Raw genomic sequence first — 8,042 nt, 5'->3', positions numbered from 1 at the left:
GGGCCTTGCCTAATTTAGAGAGATTTGCATGCTGGCAGCATTCATTTTTTATCTCCAAGAAAAATGCATTGTCAGGGAAGCTTAAAGGCTTCCTTCAATCATGACTGCATAGGCACTGCTGGCCTGGGTGCTATCAAACACTGTTATTCAGGGGATCAACATGGAAGTCGTGGTTCCAGCAGCCACAAAAAGCTGCAAAAATACATTTTTGGTGTAGAACTTGTTTGAATTCCTCATTTCTTTCTTCTGTCTTCAACCCGCTTCCTTAAAGGTTTTCTCCTTTATCTTTCAGATGTATTTAGTTTTTTTGCTTGAGTGTGGGAATTGTTCCCTTTCCACACCACAGGCAGTGGATTTGTGGCCAAAGCTGGTCTCTGGTTTTCCTCCTGGAAGATGGTCTGTTGTTCCCTGTCTCACAGTATGCTTGTGTTTGAAAAGCTGAGGAGAAAGGGAGGGCGTGTGAGGGAGGAGGTTTGAGGCAGAACTGAAAGGGGACTTAATGAACGTGAAACAGCTTTGACTGAAAAGTAGGGGCCGCGTATCTGGGAGGGGATAAAGGGCAGGGAGGATCTTGACAATAGGACTATAAACTGCCTGAGTACAAGGTAAGTTTTTAAAATCTGAATGTACCGTCTTTAATCTGATTTCACTGTGCTCGCCGCACATGTGTGCGTATGTGCGATCCTTTCAGTGCGCGGTTAGTGACCTGGTGCGGGTGTGCGGGGCACGATCGCTGCTCTGAGTTGGCTCCTCTCAGACCTCCAGCGGCGCCTGACGGGAGTGAAACCCCTCTCCTGTGTTGCTGCTTCAGCTGGAGTTTTGCTTTCAGAAAGTAAATGTCTCCTCCTTTACCATTTCCATTCTAGATTCATTAGCTGGGTTACTAAATATGGAGACTGGGCTGAAAATCATTCCCTGCTTTAATGGCTGGCCGGCTCGCTTTCTGGGAGCGGTGCTGCTGGAGGGAGCTCAGGCTGCTCATAATGAATGTTCCTCTTGTATAAGACAGCTTTTCTTTGATTGTTTTTTTTCCCTTTTGTAATTTGTTAGCTCTTCAAAGCGCTTCACCAAATCCTTTAAGTCTCTGGATAGTTCACTGAAAGAATTGGTATTGAAGCAGTGGTGATTTAACGTGGTGTGTGCCCTGTGATTACGTGGGGTACTGCTGCTTCTGCCGGGATGAGAGCCGCTCTTAGAGCGGGTATTTGGAGCTAGAAACGAGCCCAAGCTTCAATGACTTTCACTGGGTTGTTTCAGGGTGGTTTTCTTCTGGATTTTTGCATTTGCTCCATGTCAGTTGCTGCCACAGCGGGTTGTGCCAGTGAATGCATCTTGGGAGCATTTGTGTCAAGGGACAGGGGCAGAAGGAACCAAAAGCTTGGTGCCAGAGCAGTGCCGTGGCGTGCAGGTTTGCTGGACTCCCGGAGCAGCGGGGAAGGGTCCTGGTATTGCTCCAGGTGCCAGCGGTCAGTGCTGTCCCCGCTCGGGAGAAGGGTCACAACTTTGCCACTTAGAATAGGGACAACTGGTGATGGGGACAGGGGCTCAGCACCATCCTGTGAGCTGGTGTTCCCTGTGCCTGCCAGGACGGGCTGCAAAGGAGTGACTGGGACACGGGATGGCTGCAGCAGGAGCTGCTGCCGGAGCCGCTGCCCGCTCTCTGGTGGGCCACAGGAGGACCCAGTGTCTGTGCTGCGGCATGAGCCAGGGCGGCACTGGGAGAGCGCAGGACATGGTGCCATCCCCTGCACTGCCCCTCGCGGTTCCCATGGCCAGCGGGGCCCTGCCGTGATGCCACACCGCATCGTGCCGTGCCGCAGCCGCAGCCCTCCCCAGGGCTCCCAGCGGGCACGGGAACCCGCTGCTGAGCTGCCAGATGGCAGCGGCAGCTCCTGCACCAGCGGGACAGCCTGGCCTAGGGAGAAGGAACACCTTGCGTGGAGTGTTTTCACTTACTTTTTTCTTCCTGAGCTGAAGGAGATACTTGCAGGGATCACAAAAAAGTCAAAATGCCTGTGCCTACCTGAGCACAGCCCAACCGCCACGTCTCTCTGTGACAGATAAAGATGTTCCAGATGTTGCAGAGGAATTGGCACAGAGCTTGTTATTGCAAGTCAGGCTTTTACAAGACAGATGATGAATTATTCTCTTCTCCTAATTTCCAAACTCTTTCAGAGGGAGGAACCCCACTGCACAGAAGTTAGGATCCTCTGCCTGGTGGTCCCAGTGTGCCAGAGGGACTGGAAGCAGCTCCCTGCCAGGTCTGGGACGTACAAAACCCGTTATCTTATACAAAACCCTGGTAAAGCACAAAAAAAACCATTTAGCATCACCAAGGCCTGCTGGGTGTTGGAGACCCGAGCTGCTGCGTCAGGGTCCTGCTCTCCAGCACCCCGGCACAGACAGGAGGTCGGAGCCCCTGCTGCTGCCTGCGCTCCCCCTGCTCCTGGGACCGTCCTGATCCATGGATTGGCCTCTGGGCTTGCATTGCCGCTTGTAATGCCTGTGCCTGGAGAAATCCCTGCTCCATAAATATTTTCAGCAGATAAATAATGAAATTTGGCGAGGAGAGGGAGATGACTGAAAGAGGGTGATGAACAATAAATTGTGATCTTGGTTTGGGCCTGTGGGAGCTGAGCTGTGCTCTCAAGAGCAGATTTTATCGGTGCGGTGCCTGGGGCAGGGATGTTGCTTTGTGCCTCTCCTGTGGTCTGGGGACCCTTCGGCACCCGGCTCCGCCACGCACCTGCGCCCCGACCGCGGGCCTTGCTGCCAGGAGGTGCCGGATCCTCTGCCTTGGTCCTTGGGATGGGCTGGATGCCCACCTGGGCCCGCTGTTATTAATTAAGATAATTATTCAGCTTAATGTGCCGCTGCAGGCCAGCTCATTTTTGCTGTAATGTTGAGCAGCACAGAAAAGCCTTGGAGGTATGAGGACGGGCGCCATGAGTCTTAGCAGCTGTGGAGAATGTCGTTATTGTAATTGGGGGAGGATTAAAAGGTTGAGCTAATAACAGATTTTTCTTAATGAAGCATTTGTACGTTGTGGACAGTGGGGTTTGTTCCCTGGTTTAACCCCTTCTGATTGTTTTGGCCCTGGGTTAAAGGTCAGGGGCAGCAGCATCACTGTTGGCGTTTGGGCTAAATGTGGGTTTTGGGAGTGGGGTGAGGGAGCGGCGCAGACCCAGGCAGCACCCGCTGGGTTCCGAGCTGCTGGAGGTGACGGCGGGAGCATCTCACGAGGCGACAGGAGCCAGGCGGCTTTGGTTCCTCTGCGAGCCCTCGGCACGTCGAGCCCCGTGTGCCAGCGGCGCTGGGTGGAAGACGGGGCGGCCCTGGGGACTCGGAGGCGGTGGGAGATCTCGCGTACGGGGAGATGCTTAAAACCTTCCCAAGGCAGGGATGGCCGGTGCGGCACCGCGCCGGGGAGCAGGAGCAGAGGCCGGAGTTTCGAACGAACGAACCCGGCCTGGGTTTCGGGCAGGACGTGGAGCTGATGTGCCCGGCGCTGCCTGCGCTCTGCCTGCTCTGCAGGGACAGGCAGAGCTGCTGCCCGTGCTCTGGGTGCCGGGCCAGGCTGCGGCACGGAGGCAGCGGAGCGTGCGGGGAGAGAGACCAATCTTCATCGCGCCTCTCGTTGGGTCGTGTTTTCTTGTCTCTGATTGTAAACAGATTTGACTAAAGAGGTAAATTAGAAGTTAATTAGAGGGAACATGATTGATGAGGCACTCTGGTGATGGGGAGGTAGGAAACTTGCACTCTGAGAGAAAGGAGAGGGGGGGTGTTCCGCAGCAGGACTGTCACCCTTCGCTCCCGTGTTGCCCCACGCTCCCCCTTCTCTCTGCAGCGGAGCCCCGGGACGCCGTGTCGGGGGCCCTGCTCCCCCGGGGAAGCCTGAGGCTGGCTGCGGGCAGCGGCTGCTGCGGGAGGGGATGTAAGCCCATCACCTGGGCATCTGGGCTGTGCAAGGGCACTGATCCAGGTTGGGTGCTGCATGCGCGACGCTGCTGAGCACCAGCGCAGGATTTGGAAAGCAGGAGAGCAGCAAGAGACGGGGGAGATGCCGTCCCCCATTTGTGGGGCCATCGGTTCCCTCTGTGCTCCCTGCGGGCACTCGCCCCGGTGGGGTTTGCCCAGTCTGGGGCTGGTCTGGGCTCTGCTGGGGCTGGGGCGAATCCTGGGGAAGCCGGTGCGGGAAGAGGGTGGCAGAGGGATGGTTACACTGGCCCTGCGGTGGGTTATGGGGTGGGAGCTCCAGCGCAGGCGGCGGACGGCAGCAAGGAAGGCGTCGGATCCCAGCTGCAGAAATGCTGGTTTCCTCCCACCGGGAGCAGCAGGAGCTGGCGGTGCTTCCCGGCGGCCGCAGGAGACGGGCACCGTCCTCGACGCGTGTCTGAATCCATCTTCAGCTCCGCTCCCAGCTGAGCCTCTCTAAATGGGGAGAAATGAGTGCAAATCGTGACTGAGGAATATATCTTGACATCCTGGTAGAGAGACCCAGGCTGCACTAAATACAAAGACACACTGTCAAAATTGGGAAACAAACCTTCAACAGCACAAATAAGTCAGTTAAACTATTGATTTTATTTTTTTAAAAAATAATTTTCTTCTTTTAAGACCTGGGTTTCAGGGAAGGCTTTTCTTATATGGCAGTAAATAATCTGGAGGGGGAAGGGGTGGTTATTTTGATCTTTTTGGTCCTTAAGACAGTGATTTGGAAAGAGGGAACTGTTGCCAAAATGATTGACACCTGTGACAGCACTTCTCTCCAGTGGGAACCTGCTGGTGGGTTCTGCAAAGGAGGAAGGAGTTAATGGTCTGGAAGTGGGTATGAATCGTTCCCTGAAGAAGTAATTTTCTTCTGAATTTTATGCTTTGGATAACATTCCCTGCGTGGCAGCTGCTCTGGGCAGAGACCCGTGACTCCCAAAGCCCCTACGTGCTGGGTGGAGGTTCCCACCACCTTCCCCTGCGCTGTGCCAGGACCCCCAGGGTTCCCCAGGGCGGGGGGCCAGGGCTGCGGCGCTGTGGCCGTCCCCGAGCCAGGCAGGGGGATGGAGCCCCTGCACTTCCATGCCCCAGGGATGCTCTCCCAGCCGGGTCGTGCCGCTGGAGAGTGCTGTGCCGGTAGTGGCGCGAGGAGCCTGTGGTGGTGCTGGGGTCTGAACCCAGCAGCTGGTGTGTCTGGGGCAGGATTCCCTCTACCCGAAACCCTCTCCCAGGCCTGCCTGCCCGCTTGATTTTTATTTTTTTTTTTTTAATTATTTTTTGTTGTTACGGTGTGGTTGGGTTGCGTTTGCTCGCCTGAGCTCCCACCCCACTGCCGCCGCTGGCTGCTTCTCTACATCAGGGGGGTTTCAAATAGACGCTGTCTCCATGGCTCACTGCGCCCGGGATGATTTGTGGAGGAGAAGGTTGTAATGTTGGATGTCGGTAGCATTGTTTTCCTCCAGCGCACGCAGACCTTTGCAAATAATCTAATAATGCAAGAATGTCAAACTTCAGCTGTGGAAGGAAATCCTTTTATACAGGGATTGTCAAGTCTCTAAACAAGTATCAGAAATGAGCTCGGTATCAATGTGGAGGGTGCTTATTCTGCCCGTCAGAGAGATGAACAACCCAATTCACTCTCTCAGGCAGTCGCAGATTTGAGCGTTGGCTCATGGACCTCGGGAGAGCTCTGTGCCCGGCCCTGCAGCTCGTGGGGCTGTGGGAATGCGGGACCGGCTGCCCCGGGGGGAGCGGTGGGGGCGAGAGCGGCTGCGGGCAGGACCCGGCAGGCAGCGAGGACCAGAGAGCAAACCTGCCGCTGTGCCCCAGAGCAGGGGGTGCTGAGCCTTGGGGTGCCCCCGCACCAACCCTTAGAAAGGTGAATTTCAAAATAATGCATGAGGCAACCCTCAACGCTTCAGCAGCTGTGGGGCTTTTGTGTTTGTTTTTTTTTCTTCCCTGGATGCCTTAAGCTGAAGATGGAATTGTTGGGTAGCTCTGCTGTCGAAAGAAAACACAGGGCTCGGATTGTGTCAGAACGAGCATGAGCGGCACTCGGTTGCCAGCAGGAAGGACTGACCCGTCTCGGTTTGGCTCTGGGTGTCCCTGGGGAGTGCTGGGCCGGGGATGTGTCACCAGGGGACGGTTCCTGCGCCCCGGCCGTGGTGAGCGGATCCTCCCGGCTGCCTCATAGGGTCTGGGGCCTCCTGGGGCCTCGGTCAGGGCGATCCCCTGGGAGGTGCCACTGGTATGGCTGGGCCCCCCCAGCCTCTAATCCAGCTCTTCAGAGCTTCACTGCAACCTCCAGCTCTCGCCTTTGCCACCCAGCAGATGGGCATCCCAGGGAAAACACGCGTGCGAACCTCACGAGCTGCGATCGCGGTGGACGTGGTGCCGCCGGGGACTTTGTGGTGTCGTCGCGTGGCAACAGCCACTGGATTCCCCCCTCTCGCAGATGCCCACCCTGAGCAGAACTGGTGGCAGATGCAAAATTAAATGGTAGGCAGAAAACCTGGCGCTAGCAGAGATAAGGAACGTTTCATCCTTGAGAGCGAGTCCCTGGGCACGTTCGGCTGGAACAGGAGCCCTGCAAGGGAGGTGCCAGCTATTTCAGAGCAATAGCGAGCGTGCAGATAAGGGACCTCGTTACGCAGCGAGTGCCGGTGTCTATCTTGTCCGGGAGCCGCTGGCTCTGCTCTCACTTGTGTGTGCGAGCGACCTTCCCTCCTATCCCTGTCAGACACCCAGGGGTTCATCAGGGCCGCGTGGCTGCAACAGCAGACAGCATCTGCTCTGGGCCTTTTCACTGATGAATTAAAATTGAGGAGGAAAATGAAACCTTCCAAGTGCGCCCGAGACGTGCGGATGCTTGGCTCTTCCCCGTCTGCTGGGCCCCTGCGCAGACCGTTTGTCCGTTTGTCATCCTGCTGCGGTGGCAGAAAATCAGCTGGAAATGGGACTTAATTCAGGCTCTGCATCTGGAGGTGTTCCCAGCTCCAAGAGGAATTTATGCTCTCTTTGCTTCCTTGTGGCATGATTTAAATATCTCTGACGATACACTGGAAGATCCTGGCAGGTTCCAGCCCTTGAGGTGCAGTCACGCAGCCTCAGCGCCCGCTGTCCCAGCCGGCTGGGGGGGCCGTGCCGCCCCTCGTGCCGGGGTTGTGGGAGCTGGGCCTGGGACGGGGACCCCTGCCCGGGGGGGATGGGCCCCACTGGGTGACATCCCTGGCTCCCGCTCCGGCTGCACCTGTGGGTGGGTTCTTTGCAAAGTGGGGGTGTCAGCTCTGAGGGGGGTCCCTCTGTAGATGCCGTTTCAGCGTGGGTTCATTCTGGGCCCCTCACCAACCGGTGGCAGAGGAGGGACCCCAGGCCATGCAGCAGCCACGAGACCGGACTGCCCGGCTCGCTCGTGCTTGGCCTTTGCTGCTTTTCCCTGTTGCACTTGACCCTGTACCTGAGCCCCATATTTTGGTGCTCGGGTCTTTTGCCTCCACATGTGGCTCTGGGCGATCCGGCGCTTTTCCTTTGCTCAGGATCCAGCCCAGAGCCTCTCTCCAGGGGCAGCCGTATTTGCTCGCTAGCTCCCGGCCAGGGGGACCATGCTCCACCATCCCGGGAGCTTTCCTTCGGGAAGCCCAGAGTCCTTCCTCCCTCCTTCTGCTGACTTTTAACTCCAGAGTGAGTAATGGACTTGGGCAGAGATCAATGCTCTGGGCTCTATTCTGACATGCGGAAAACACTGCAGCAGGTAGAACTTTTTAAAAACTATTGATTTGTAACACAGGTATGAGGCAGTGCAGCTCCTGCAGTCATGTGTGGGGATCTTCCTGGCCGAGCCAGGGGACCCTGCCTCGCAGGGCGGTAATGGGAAAAACACTCCTGCGCTTTCTGCTGGAGGAATCCCTGCTGAGGGAAGGGCGAAGAAATACAGTTTGTATTTTCAAGTCCAATTTAAAGAATCTCTTTGTAGCAAGCATCTGTCATCTCATGGCAGAAAACACCTGAAATAATCTGATTTTTACTGTTTATCTAGAGAGCAAATATCCTTC

This window comes from Accipiter gentilis, chromosome 14, assembly GCF_929443795.1.
Source record: "Accipiter gentilis chromosome 14, bAccGen1.1, whole genome shotgun sequence".
Lineage (NCBI taxonomy): Eukaryota > Metazoa > Chordata > Aves > Accipitriformes > Accipitridae > Astur > Astur gentilis.
The sequence above is the reverse complement of the archived record's forward strand: the minus strand, read 5'-3'. Positions refer to the sequence as shown.